This window comes from Pristis pectinata, chromosome 12 (genome assembly GCF_009764475.1).
Source record: "Pristis pectinata isolate sPriPec2 chromosome 12, sPriPec2.1.pri, whole genome shotgun sequence".
NCBI classification, from domain to species: domain Eukaryota; kingdom Metazoa; phylum Chordata; class Chondrichthyes; order Rhinopristiformes; family Pristidae; genus Pristis; species Pristis pectinata.
In genome coordinates, this window is record NC_067416.1 from 9,927,150 (window position 1) to 9,942,467 (window position 15,318).

Genomic DNA, 15,318 nt, shown 5'->3' on the forward strand with positions numbered 1-15,318 from the left:
GGTGTGGGGAATTTAAGAGATTCACCACCCTCTGTGAGAAGCACCTCGGTTTTAAATCACTGCCTCTTAACCTTGTAACAATCTTCCCTCGTTTGGGATTTTCCCACTTGTGGAAACATCTCCACATCTACCCTGTCAAGGTCCCCTCAGGATCTTATCTTTCAATAAGATCACCCCTCATTCTTCTAAAACCAAAGAATATAGTTCTTTAGCCACTCATGATAACAACCTCCCCATCCCAGGAATTAGCTGAGTGAATCTCTTTTGAACTGCCTCCAATGCCAGTATATCTTTTCTTACATAAGGAGACCAAAACTGAGCACAATACTCCAGGTGTGGCCTCACTGGTGCTCTGTACAATTGTAACAGTACTTATCCATTTCTAAAATAAAACTATCTCTCAATAAAGGCCAATATGCCATTTGCCTTCTTAACCTCTTGCTACAACTGCTTGCTAATTTTTTGCAATTCATGCACAAGAATACCTACATTCCCTGTACTTCGCACATGTCCAATCTTCCTCCATTTTGCCTTTAGATTTAGATGAGTGGGACTTGGGATGATAATGGCCAGGTGATATTTACTGACAATAATGCCCAATCTTTGAGAAATAACATAACCTCTAAACCATTAGATTAATGGTTAAAGAACCACCTTATTTCAGGGTATGAAAAGCATGAGCATATTTCAAAGGAGAGCAAGTGGTAAATGGGATTAAAGGAAATTAATAAACTGGCAAAGTGCAGCAGTAAATTCAGGAAGACACAAGAGACTGCAGATGCTGGAATCTGGAGCAACAAACAATCTGCTGTTCTTCCAGAAGATTAAGTTCAGGAATACGCATTCAAAGCAATGGAGCAACACCAGCAGTGCTAAAGTAGAACAATTTGGGCATTCTCCAGGGCAGAAAGACAGTCATCCCACCCAATAATCCTGCCAATCGAATTCTACACTCTCAGGTATACTAGGCCTACATCATCAGACATTACTTGTAATACTCAGTACATCTTTCTACCCATTCCAAACACGAGTATTGTTTCTTCAGACAATCTCATCCAAACAACAATGAAGAGAGTTATTTATAAGTCCGTTAATTAAGAAAAAGGTATTAATAATAACTATGTATTTATTTAGCATCTTGGATGGAGAACATGACATAAAGGAGCACAACCGGACACAAACTGACATGGATTTAAGATAGAAGATATTAAGGACAGATGGTCAATGATTCGTGGCCTGGATAGTGAAAGGCCTAGACTCCAATGGTGAGGTGAAGGGAAGGAGAGATGCCCAAGAAATGAGAGTTCTTGGAAAGGTGCAGGGCTACAACATCTTGTAAAGATTGAAGGGAGGGGGGGGGGTGCAAAGCCAGCCAATAACTGGATCACAAGGATGAGAAATTTTAAAAATAAGCAACAAGAAGCAGGAGCCAATGTCTGTCAATGACCAAAGGCATGATGGGAAGGGAGAACCGGAAGACAGAGACTCTGAAAACTTCACTGGCCACCGAGCTACACATTTCAGCAGTTGAACAAAAGTCAACATATAAATTTGATGATTCCAGACTTCAATGCTTGCAAACATTGGACATTGGCTCTTGTCCTCCCTGACAAAGACAAATTGTTTTCTTTTCCAGCATGCCCTATTGAAACTAATTTTGAACTTACATTCTTCCTGTCTATTCAAAAACCTTGACAACAATTATAAGGTAGTAATTGAAAAACCAAAATCTGCTGATGCTGTAAGTATGAAAAAACCCAGAAACTACCCGAATATTCAGTAGGTCAAGTAGCATCTGTGGAGAGAAATGCATTTAATGCTTAAAACTGATGACATTCCATCAGAATTATATTGCAGTTCCTATTTGACAAAGAATGTAAACATTTTTTTTGTTTCTCAAGGGATTTTCCCAATGAGAGATTAAAGCCTGGTGTAGGTTGAAATGAGCAAAGAGAAGCATACAGTGGAAAGGGGATCATTTGCCAAGGACAATGGAATTTGATGTAAAGATTGAGCCACATGGTATTTACTCTGGGAACTAAGACAACATTACTATTTGGCTTCACAGAAATGATGCGACAGAATTTTGGCAAATCCCCAGAATTCAGTGAAGTTACAAACAGAAAGAATGCTGGCTGTGAATGCTTCAAGCTATCAGGGCTCAGGGCACATGAGGCAGAGTTTTTATGTCAGACAGCAGAATGACAGCATGATTGAGGTCTTCAATTAGACTGCATTTGAATGGGAAGGGTGAGAGCGCGAGTAGGAGTTTCCCTCAGAGAAAGAGAGGCAGAGTACTCTCAGCATCCAGCTGCCCTTCTCACCTACACAGAAATAAACTCAAACTCTAATATCTAAGAATATGAGAAATGGGAGAAGGAAAAAGCCATTTATCCTCTTTCTTCCTATTTCCCCAATCAATAAAGTCAGGGCTAATCTTCTACCACAGCACTGCTTTCCTACACTAAATCCATATCCCTGAATTTCTAAAAGTCCAAGGATCTCCAACTTGGAAAAAACTTAGGAATTAAAACAATGCAACAATCTTGGATAGAGAACTCCGAAGACTACTGTCTGTTGAAGAAATTTGTCCCGGTTGGCCGCTGTCTTATTTTGAGACTGCGACTGGGACCCCAGAGAAACAATATCTCAGTACCCATGCTGTCAAGCCTCATAAAAATGTTTTTTGTTTCAATGAGATCACCTCTCATTCCTCTCAACTTAAGAGGATAGTCGGCTTAACCTCCCTTCATATGTCAATTCTATCATCCCAGGGATCAATCCTGCAAGCCTTCACTGCAACCAATTTATTCTTCTTTAGACAGGGAGACCAGACCTTACCCAATAATCCAGTGACACACTGAGTATTTTTGAGTTTGTTTTCAAATGTTGTGGCGTTAAACACTTGGAAGGCAGCCTACAATCAGCACAATGCCCACAAAACAAGTGGGCAAGAAAGTTACCTGAACACAACTATGTCTAAGTAAGACACATACTGGAGGTGTTAAATTAAGTTTCCATTTTAATTTTGGTATTGGTATTGGTATTGGTTTATTATTGTCACGTACCAAGGTACAGTGAAAAACTTGTCTTGCATACCGATTGTACAGGTCAATTCATTACACAGTGCAGTTACGTTGAGTTAGTACAGAGTGCATTGAGGTAGTACAGGTAAAAACAATAACGGTACAGAGTAAAGTGTCACAGCTACAGAGAAAGTGCAGTTCACTAAGGTGCAAGGTCACAACAAGGTAGATTGTGAGGTCAGAGTCCATCTCATCATATAAGGGAACCGTTCAATAGTCTTATTACAGTGGGATAGAAGCTGTCCTTGAGCCTGGTGGTATGTGCCCTCAGGCACCTGTATCTTCTACCTGATGGAAGAAGAGAGAAGAGAGAATGACCAAATAATTTTTATCAAATGAGAGTGAAACATACCTGCAGGATGTTAGGAAAATGTTAATCCTGTAATACTTAAATGGAAGTTCATAGAACGAAAATATTCCAAAGGATTGGGGCCAATTAAATTGAAATTCTCGTCTCACCTTGAGACCTGCGTTGTCAGGCTGGGCTGATGGAAAGGTAAGTCAGCAGTTAAATATGGCAGCCTGACAGCCTGAATAAATGGAACATGACCTTCTTCAATGATGTTTACAGAGTAGAGACCAGCAGAGCTTCAAGGGACTGCTTTCTCAAGGATTGCTAGGGATGGGTATTAACTGCTGGCCTTGCCACCAACAGTCCGTAAGTGAATAAAGCAAGTTGCAATTTTATAAGGGAACCTTAAGGATTGTAGTAACATTGAGGTTGTGAGAGACACCAAATAAATGCAAGCTATTTATTACAACTAAATTGGCATTGATGCTGCTTATTTCTGAAAACCAAGAATACTGTCAATTGACATTCTGTTTAAGAGCCGTCATACTCTCTGACTGGATGGAGAGTGGGCACAGTGTGGATACTCCAGACCGATCTCTAGGTTGGAAGCAGGTACGTGACAGTCAACATTTGATCATCAATAAACTGTCATAATTCAGTGCACATTATGGTGTGAATTTCCTTGGACAAACAGGGACATAGATGTCCTTGTACACAGATCACTGAAAGGCAACCTGCAGATGCAGCAAGTGATTAAGAAGTATTTTGGCCTTTATTATTTTGGATTTGTTACTGCAGTCTTATAGAGTCTTGGTGGGATAACACTTGGAAGATTGCTTCAAGAGTTGTGTCCTTACCTTACAAGTAATGTCCTGAAGCAGGGTTTCGACCCAACACGTTGACAATTCCTTCCCCCTCCCACAGATACTCCTCTGCCTGCTGATTTCCTCCAGCATATTGTTTGCTGTTCCAGATTCCAGTATTTGCAGTCTCTTGTGTCTCCTTACAAATGATATATTTGAAAGAGGGGGAATGAAGCGAGGATTCACTGGATTGGTTCCAGGGATGGCAGGTTTGTTGCATGGGGAGAGATTGAGTAGACTAGCCCTGTACTCTATAGAGATTTGAAGAATGAGAGGAGATCTCCCTTACAGGTTAGATGGAGGAAGGATGTTTTCCCGTAGATGAGGACTCTAAAGCTACAGGTCACAGTCTCAGAATAAGGGGTAGACCATTTTGGGTTGAGTAGAGGAGGAATGTCTTCACTCAGAGGTTGGTGAATCATTGGAATTCTCTACCATGTAGAGCTGTGGAGGCTCAGCCATTACGTACATTCGTCAATAGGTTTCTGTATTTTACAGGTATCAAGGATATGGAGATTCTGCAGAAATGACACAAGGAAAAGTGGCTAGGGCACTGCCAGAAGCAGTAGTGAAGGCAGATTCAATTGGAGCACTCAACAGCGAGCTGGATAAATATCTGAAAGGAAAGTATTTCCAGGGCTGTGCGGAGATGCTCGAGAATCTGGATTGCTCTTGCAATGCATTGGTATGGACTTGAAGGGCTGAATGGCCTCCTTCTGTGCTGCATTGATTCTATGACTCTGTGACTCCACATTAGAGTGATCTCAGTACAATCCTGCTCCCAGCATAGGAACCTAAGCCAACACTCTACTCTGTTTTTCAACTTAAGGCAAATCATTCACATTACCTACCTATGCACACCCCTCTCCCACCCCCCAACTACCACCCCAGTCAGCCAGGGAAAGGAAATCAAAAACTAGAGAGCATAGGTTTAAGGTGAGAATGGAAAGATTTAAAAGGGACCCGAGGGGTAATTTCTTCACACAGTGGTGTGTATATGGAACGAGCTGCCAGAGGAAGTGGTTGAGGCAGGTACTTTATCAACATTTAAAAGACAGTAGGACAGGTACATGGATTGGAAAGGTTTAGAGGGATATGGGCCAAATGCAGGCAAATGAAGTCAAAGTCAAGTTTATTGTCATATGCACAAGTACATGTTTGCACAGGTACAATGAGAAACTTACCTGCAGCAGCATCACAGACACATAGAGTCATAGAGTCATACAGCATGGAAACAGGCCCTTCGGCCCAACTAGTCCATGCTGACCAAGATGCCCCATCCAAGCTAGTCCCATTTGCCAGCATTTGGCCCATAACCTTCTAAACCTTTCCTGTCCATGTACCTGTCCAACTGTCCTTTAAAAGTTGTTATTGTACCTGCCTCAACCACTTCCTCTGGCAGCTCGTTCCACATGGATACCACCCTTTGTGTAAAAAAGTTGCCCCTTATGTTCCTCTTGAATCTCTCCCCTGTCACCTTAAACCTATGCCCTCTAGTTCTTCATTCCCCAACTCTGGGAGAAAAACTGAGTGCATTCACCCTATCTATGCCCCTCATGATTTTATACACCTCTATAAGATCACCTCTATAAGGTCACCTCTCAGTCTCTTACACTCTACATAGCATCCTATAAGCAGCATTCACAAGAAAAACATAAATTAAACATAAATTGTACACTTTTTACAAGAAAGAACACAATTAGAACAAAAAAAATGAAGTCCATTTTAGTGCAAAGTGATCAAAGTGGTCATAGTGTTGCTAAACTGTAGTGATTAGGGTTTTGCTGGTTGGTTCAAGAATGACACTAGCTTAGAAGGACATCTTGGCGAGCATATTCCAGCTGGGCCAAAGTGTCTGTTTTCATCCTGTATCACTCAATGACTCTATGATTCTGACTCCGATTCCCAGACCAAGCCAGGATCCACCAGTATCTCACTGGGACAGGCCTCCCATCAGTTGACGCTCCAGTGTATCGAAACGTCTCGGCGGAGTCTGGAGCAGTGGAAGAGATATAAAAGCTGGAAGAGACAGGGCGAAAGACCAGTCATATCTTTGAATTAGGTGGAAATGTAGAAAACACCAAAGTACTTAAAAAGGCAATTCAAAAGAAGAGACAGAAATTGTACCAGTAAGAGCCAACACCCTGACCAATTTATTCCATCTCAGGAAGATTTATCTGCGGTAAAAATGCTAAAGAAAGAAATTAAAGGAGCATGTCAACCTTCTGTCTTTAGAGAGAGCTGAAAGCTAGAAGCTCAGAACACAAAAATTCACAAGCATGGTGACTTTATCAGCAATTATATTGAGGCATCAAAAAAACTTTAATTACATTGCAACTTTGGTGAGTTTCTTAACAGTGTTCTAAGGCTGGTTTATGGATTGACTGATGAAAGGATCTAATCAAAGCTACGCTGAGCTTGCTTTTGAGAAAGTTTGTCAGATAGCAGCTTTGATAGAGGTGGCACATTCAGTGCTGAAGGTCTTCATTTGTCTCTAATGCTGTACGATGTCGTAGTATTATAGAGCCTACCACGGGGCTAAAAGAGAACCAGAGAGAAAAGAATATGCCTCGTCAGCCTACTTGTGAGGAATGCAATGGCAATCACTTAGAACGGCGATGCTAATTCATCACAGCTACTAGTTATAGATGTCAATGTAAGGGTCATTTTGCAGCAGTGTGAAGGCAAGAACAGATGATCTTTTGCTTCATTGTGTGGAAGATGGTGAGAATGATGAAGAAGCTGGTTAATATGGTGTGAATGTTGCTCGTGAGCAAAATGAAAAGCCAGTGAATCGAGATTTCAAGGCACAGGTTTTGATCACCAGAAAGCATTGAACTGAAGACCAGCACTGCTCCCGAATGCGCTTTCATGGGGCAGAATGTTTCCTCATAGAATTTCAGCAGTTAACCTTTGAGGGAAATCACCGTCTAAGTGAAGATGGGAAGAGATCTCATCTGAACTTACAAAAATTGTTAAAGAGATGAACAATAGAGATGCAGACAGGGTGTTTCCCCTGACTGAGAAGTCTAGGACCAGGGGTGGAGTTTGAGAGTAAGAGGTAGGCCATTTAGGACAGAGATGAGGAAGAAATTTGTTTCCTCAGAGGGTGGTGAATCTTTGGAATTCTGTACCCCAGATGGCTATGGAGAGGCAGTCATTGAGTTCATTCAAAAGTAGAGTTCTAGATATTAGGGGAACCAAGGGAAATAGAGACAGAGCAAGAAACTAGCACCAAGATAGAAGATCAGCCATGATCCTGATGAATGGTGGAGCCGTCTTGGAGGACCAGGTAGCCTAGTCCTGTGTCTTATGCTCTTCTGTATTTGAGAGAAATTCTCCAAACAGTGAAACAGATGGGAAATTTTTTGAGATGAGGAGGCCAATGTGTAACATCACCTATTGCAATGGGAAGACATTATAGTCAACCAACTTTGGTGAGCAAGTGCAAGGTTTAGCAACTGAAGCTGAAATGGACAAATGCATTCAGAAATGGACAAGATAACTGCCAAGGCATGTGTAATAATTCCACAGCGCCTTTTGTGTGTGTTGCTCCAGATTCTGGCTCCTGTCTCTTTAATAATTCCTCCGGTAGTTTCAAAGGCCAAAAGATCACATCTACTTTGAATTTTAAAAATTGCAAATCTGGGACATCCTGCCTTTAAGAAGATATTGTCAAGGTTTAACCCTTTAAGAATCATTTAAAAACTGCCTTGCAGGTTCCCATGACAGCTGCCACCTGAGGTCACTACTCATTCTCACACAGCCTGCTGGGGAGAAGGTCAATGGTGTTAAAGTGATGTCTCTGTTGCAGCCACACAGGTGGTTGTGGTGGGTGGAGGGAAATCATGGCAAATGCAGGGGATTCATGGAAAGCAGGTAGGGGGAGGGTGTAATGATGACCATGGCCCTCTGCCATGGGTGATACGCAAGCCCTGTAAGCAACAGCATCATTGGGGTTGGACATGGAGGCATCTCTGACCTGAAGATATTTACACATAGATGCTGTGATCTGTGCTCAGAGCTGTTGGTGATAAGATTTCTAATACAAATTTCAGTACAACTCTCATGCTCTTTCCAGCATTTTAATACAAACACTACCTGGATTTGAGGGCCTGTGTTCTAAGGAGAGGTTAGACAAACTCCGGTTGTTTTCTCTGGTGAGGCAGAGGCTGAGGGGAGACCTGATAGAAGTTTATAAAATTATGAGAGGCATAGGTAGAGGAGACAGCCGGTATCTTTTTACCCAGGGTTGAAACGTCTAACACTAGAGGGCATGCATTTAAGGTGAGAGGGGGAAAGTTCAAAGGAGATGTGCAGGGCACGTTTTTTATACAGAGAGTGGTGGGTGCCTGGAATGAGCTGCCAGGGGTAATAATGAAGGCAGATACAATAGAGGCACTTAAGAGGCACTTAGACACATGAATATGAGGCATAGTCACAGACTGAGGGCATGGCCTTTGAGAAATGAGACAAGGAATCTTGACTCGGAAGGTTATGGATTCTCCATCCCAAAGGGCTGTAAATATTTGGTCATTGCATCCTGATAGAAGTTTATAAAATTATGAGAGGCATAGATCTTTTCTGGAAGGTTGAAACCTGTAATACTAGAAGGCATGCATTTAAGGTGAAAAGGGGAAAGTTCAAAGGAGATGTGTGGGGCAAGTTTTTCACTGAGAGAGTGGTGGGTGCATGGAATGCGCTGCCCAGGTGGTGCTGCAGGCAAATACAATGGAGGCATTTAAGAGGCTCTTAGATAGGTACATGAATATGCAGAGATTGGAGGGATATGGACTATGTGCAGGCAGAAGGGATTAGTTTAATTAGGTGTCAATAGCTTAATTAGTTCTGCAGAACATCGTGGGCCAAAGGGCCTCTTCCTGTGCTGTACTGTACTATGTATAATAAAATTATAGTGCAAGAGATGGAGTTTTAAAATATAAAATGTTGTCTCAATGGAACTATTTAAGTCACGCGTGGTGCAGTACTTTCAAGGTAAGATAAGATGAGATTTCTTTATTAGTCACATGTACATCGAAACACACAGTAAAATGCATCTTTACATAGAATGTTCTGGGGGCAGCCCGCAAGTGTCGCCACGCTTCCAACGTCAACGTAACATGCCCACAGCTTCCTAACCTGTTAGTCTTTGGAATGTGGGAGGAAACTGGGACACCTGCAGAAAACCCATGCAGACACGGGGAGAACGTACAAACTCCTTACCGACAGTGGCCAGAATTGAACCCGAGTCGCTGGCTTTGTGCTAACCGCTACACTACTGTGCCTGTGCTATACCCCTTGCAGAACTGTGAGTTAACAATGAAGGCGGTGAGACACAAAACTTTGATCCAATTTCTGTTTGCAAGCAGTTGGTGAAGACCCTGCACACTAGTGATGTCATCACATGCAGGATTTAAGATGGGAAGATAACATTGGCTTTACCGTGGGTGGGAACAGGAAGTGCATAGTCCAAGTTCCCAGTCGATAGGACTACAACAGAAAATGGCTGCAAATGCTTCAAAATATGCACATTTTTTGCATCATTTATGCATGCAAACACACACAAATGGGCCCATTTTCCAGGCAGGAGGGTCTCCAGAGTATGTCCATTGATCACAATTGTTCAGACTTTGGAAGTGAGGCCATTTTTTCCAATGGTGGAGGTGGAGTTGAGATTAGACCAGTGAAAAGATTGACCAGAGTTTATCTGTAGGGAGATGAAATCTATTGTTTGTTTGTTAATCATACCATATGTGTATTGTTAATGCTTTTGAGTGATAGATTGGTTTAATTGGTTTACAAAAAGCGAAAGATAGCTGCCATCTTATTGGATGGGCTGTCATGTGATATATCTACTTTGCAACAGTCAGTCTGGAGTAGGAGCTTGCCTGAGTAGGTTCAAGAACAGCTACTTCCCTTCAGTTATTCGGTTCTTGAACCAACCTGCACAACCCTAATCACTACCTCAGTATAGCACCACGATGACCAGACTGGACTACAGTGGACTTTGGTTTTTTGTTCTTTCTTGTATAATTTATGTTTCTCTTGTGAATGTTGTGTCTCTAATGCTCTGTGCCTGTGATGCTACTGCAAGTAAGTTTTTCATTGCACCTGTGCAGACATGTATTTGTGCGTATGACAATAAACTCGTCTTTGACTTTGAGAAATATGCATTTGGCTTAGGTATTAAGTGTTCAGTATTGTTAATAAAACATTATGATTCTTTGATAGTTATTTTGTCCCCTTGTGTGAGTTAGCACCATATACAGATGACATTAAAGATTTTTACAATGGGATATTTGTGTAACTATCAATATTGTGAGCAATCTGGGAGGTGATAATGTAGAAATGAACTTCTACTAGGGTTCTGAGGAGGCACCAGGGGGCTGTAGAACTATTCATATAAATACATATATTCCCAGGCAGGAATGTATCACTTGTATTACCACTTGTTGTGGGAGTCATTGAGTGCTGGTTTATAATTAGAGATGCTGAATTTTAAGCATACAATCAATTACTGTGAGCACTGAATCGGCCCTAAACCTCTGCTCCAGAATCACCCTCCTGATACATCACTATTACGCCAATTATCTTCCCAACTATTCCTTTCCCTGTGACGTGACTACCATTATAAGCACAGAAGTTCCCAGTGTTGCAAGTGGCTGCAGTCTCAATACTAATCCTCTCCACTCACAATCTGGAGAAAGAGCCTTGAATTGATGAGCTCTACTTTCAGGCAAAGCAACAGAAGGTGTTTGAAATGCTGGACTAGGCAGGGAGGAGGCATTTTATATTGTATTTATTCCCATGAACATAGTGCAGTTTGATCATTCTCAGTTCGTTGCTAATGGGTAAACCAATTAAGATAGAATGTTTGGGGTAAACAAGGCGCAAAGCAAAGCAAATGTTTCTCCTCAACTGCTTCAACCTACTGAGTACTACTCAGATTATAGCTCTAGATAGATTTTCAATGTTCACTGAAATCAATGCTCAATATGACTAATGCTCGATCAGTTTTAGCATACACACTGTAAAACATCTCCATCGATAGGCTTGACCTTTTGTTGGGTGAATTACATGGATTCATTTTGTAACTCTGTGAAATGATTCAAAACATGCACTTTACGGCAATTAAAATGATAATCCATGTGTTCAAATTCTTTGACTCTTATCACTAATGCTTTCAACCTAAAATTGTAAATTCCAAATACATTCAGCCAAAGAACCACTCTACAATAATAGTATTTATATCTTTGAAACTGATGAAGAACTTGTTTGTTATGCATAAAGGTTGGAGGAGTAGATGCTGGCTCATTTTCACAGGCATTGGTGGAATAGCATGCAGCACAGAAAGAGGCAATTTGGCCCATAGTGCACACGCTGCCCTTGAAGTGAGCAGTCATGATTAGGGCAGGCATGGTAGTGTAGCAGTTAGCGTAACGCTATGTCGGTGCCAGCGACCCGGGTTCAATTCTGGTTGCTGTCTGTAAGGAGTTTGTACATTCTCCCCGTGTCTACGTGGGTTTCCTCCAGGTGCTCAGGTTTCCTCCCACATTCCAAAGATGCACGGATTAGGAAGCTGTGGGCATGCCATGTTGGCACCGGAAGCATGGCGACACTTGCGGGCTGCCCCAGAACATTCTACGCAAAGATGCACTTCAGTGTGTGTTTCAATGTACATGTGACTAATAAAGATTTCTTATCTTATCCCATTAGTGCATTTTGTTTTTAACCCTGTAATTAACTCATTCTTAAGACTAGATTCCTTAACTGTTTATCAGTTAGCTTCACCACTTTTTCAAGTGAAGCATTCCAGGCAATTTCTTGACAGAAAGAAAATTCTCCCCCTTTAACCATCCTGTTTATTGTCACTCTGCAGTCTACAACTATTCCCACGTACCACTTTGCAAAGTTTCAAAGTTTCAGTGGCAGAAGAACTCTATCTCTGGCATCCAGTGGTTAACATAAAAATAGCTTTGCATTTCGGTTGTACTAACCTTTGAACATTTGCTTCCACTGATTTAACTGGAACAGAGAATGGGGAGATGGGCATAGCCAAAAGCCAGCAGTCTCACGTGTTTCCATTGCCAGTGACCCAGAGGCAAATTCCTTCCTTGCAAACCTTATGATCTGTGGGGCTTTGATTTTGGTTTTGCTTAGTAATATCTTCACATTAAGGCACCGTATGTACATAAAAAGGGTTAGCAGATTATTTGCAAAACAGAATGCTTAAATATATGAAGCATAAAATGAGTTGCTGTAGGAACTCGGTCAGTCAAGCAGCATTTGTGGAGGAAAATGGACAGTCAATGTTTTGGATCAAGACCCTTCATCTGGACTTGAGACCTCGAGCTGCTGCTTCTCCCAATCAATGTCATTGTTACATTGTTGTACACCACATGACTCTCTTGTCCAACAGGATGCCCTTGCATATAGATCCACAAGAAACAATGTGGATTTGGGCAAATCACAAGACAACTCTGGAAAAATATTTATCCATTTCGTTAACCATTTTCAGCTTCAGCAAAGGAACGAGCAGCTGCAATGTATTCAACTCACAATATTAACTGAACTAAAAAAATTTCATCTGTACAAATCTGCTTTCCAGGCCTATGCCCACTCCAGAACACAATGAGGTTCACTGATGAATAAAAGATTTCTCTTGATGATCCAGCCAAAGAAACTTGTTACTCCAAAAAACAATTTTGTTTCCATCTGTTCTCAGTGAAATGTGTCCAGATTAAGAAGATATAAAACAGAATCAATAAAGGATCCAAAGTGTGTATGCTGGCCATGATTCAAGATAATATTTCTTTCATGGTCAGTTGAGACTCCAAATAGTTTTTTTTATCATGCAATATACAAACTGTTTTTTCTGAAACTTTGAATGAAGTTCCTGGCAAGGTTATACTTCCTATTTCGCTTTCACTAAAGATATCTCCTAGTCTTCTTCTAAGGCAATTCTTTGGGATCGAAGATGACTTGCTTCCACTCTGGGTTTTGTGAGTTCCCTGATGAGTGATGAGGCCAATGTAGGAAACAAGAGACTCCTCCATAGAACTGGACTTGTTTTCCTCTTCTGCTATTCACCACTGCCCTAACTTTTATGGAAAAACAGAGAGAAAATTAGTCACAGTTTGATATACAAGCTGAGCACATCACCCAGCAGAATGCCAATTTGGTATTGGTATTGGTTTATTATTGTCACTTGTACTGAGGTACAGTGAAAAACTTGTCTTGCAAACCCATCGTACAGGTCAATTCATTGCACAGTGCAGTTACATTGAGTTAGTACAGAGTGCATAGGTGTAGTACAGGTAAAAACAATAATAGTACAGAGTAAAGTGTCACAGCTACAGAGAAACTGCAGTGCAATAAGGTGCAAGGTCACAACAAGGTAGATCGTGAGATCAGAGTCCATTCATTGTATAAGGGAACCGTTCAATAGTCTTATCACAGTGAGGTAGAAGCTATTCTTAAACCTGGTGGTACGTGCCCTCAGGCTCCTGTATCTTCTACCTGATGGAAGAGGAGAGAAGAGAGAATGACCCAGGTGGGTGGGGTCTTTGATTATGCTGACTGCCAATTGACAATTGCCAATAGCTTCAATATACATTTTCCAAATTGGTTTCTCAGGAATAAAGTTAGGATATTACAGAGTTTATGAAATGGCTCTCTACAGATGTATAAAAGAATTTAACGAAAATGTAAAATTGTAACCTGTTACTTTGATATATGGCCGATATGATATGGCAGATAGGGGGGCAGGCACAGTAGTGTAGTGGTTAGCATAACACTATATCAGCGCCAGCAATCCAGGTTCAATTCTGGCCTCTGTCTGTAAGGAGTTTGTACGTTCTCACTGTGACTGCATGAGTTTCCTCTGGGTGCTCCGGTTTCCCCCCACATTCCAAAGACGTATGGGTTAGGAAGTTGTGGGCATGCTATGTTGGTGCCTGAAACATGGCGACACTTGCGGGCTGCCCCCAGAACATTCTATGCAAAATGGTGCATTTCACTGTGTGTTTCGATGTACATGTGACTAATAAAGTAATCTTATCTGATAATCTTATATTTTATGATTATTCAATCAACACCTTAGTTTTAAGAGAAGCATGTTTTATTGTCTGTGTAACATCAATATAAGTCTAAATATCAGCCACAGTCTACAACACTGCCCATTAAGCATTAACCAATGTGGCACAGTCAATTATTAAGATGAAAATTCAAACAAAAATGCAGATGCTGGAAATCTGAAACATAAACAGAAGATGCTGGAAACACCCACAGCTTCTGTGGAAGGAGAAACAGTTAACGTTCCTGATCTGAGACCCTTCAATGGAACTGAGAGAGAAAGAAACAAGATTGTTCAAGTGGCAGGGAAGGTGGGGGAAGGCACTGGGTGGAACAGAGGGAATTTTTTTGATAGGGTGAAGTAATGTGGCAAATAAGGAGCAGTAAAGCTCCCTTGTCTGTGTAATGTGTTACTAATGTTGTGAAGTCTTTCTAATGTACAGTCTGGCCAGCTGAGACAGGTTTAAGCTCCTGTCTACTTTGGATGCCGCCTTCTGTCCAGATGGTATTTGTTCTCACCCACACCAAATAATCCTGCAGTGGTAATGTGATACCACTTCCAAAAAAGATGCTCTCCTTTAGCAGTTCCTCATCAATTCTTTTTCCTGATCAATTTAGTCTGATGAATGGCATGACCATTCACAGTTATTTTGCCTCATGGCCTTCACTTACAGGTATATTGCACTGTTCTGTTGTTTTTTGCTTGTCATTGTATTTATTATTGTCATTATTATTACCATGTATACTGTTTACTCTGTGAGCTTCATGCGAGCAAAGAATTCCATTGCACCTTGTGTATATGACAATAAACTAATCTAATCTAATCTATCTAATATTTGCTCAGACATCACTTATTACTTTTATTTAGAAGACGGGAGTTGGTCTCATTGCCTTTCACCTCCCTTATACGTAGCATTGTGTTTCTCAAACCTATGATCCTTATGGTCTCTTCTCTGTGCCGGTGGTTTACAAATCTGAGTCGACATTGTTTGTGTGTGTGTGC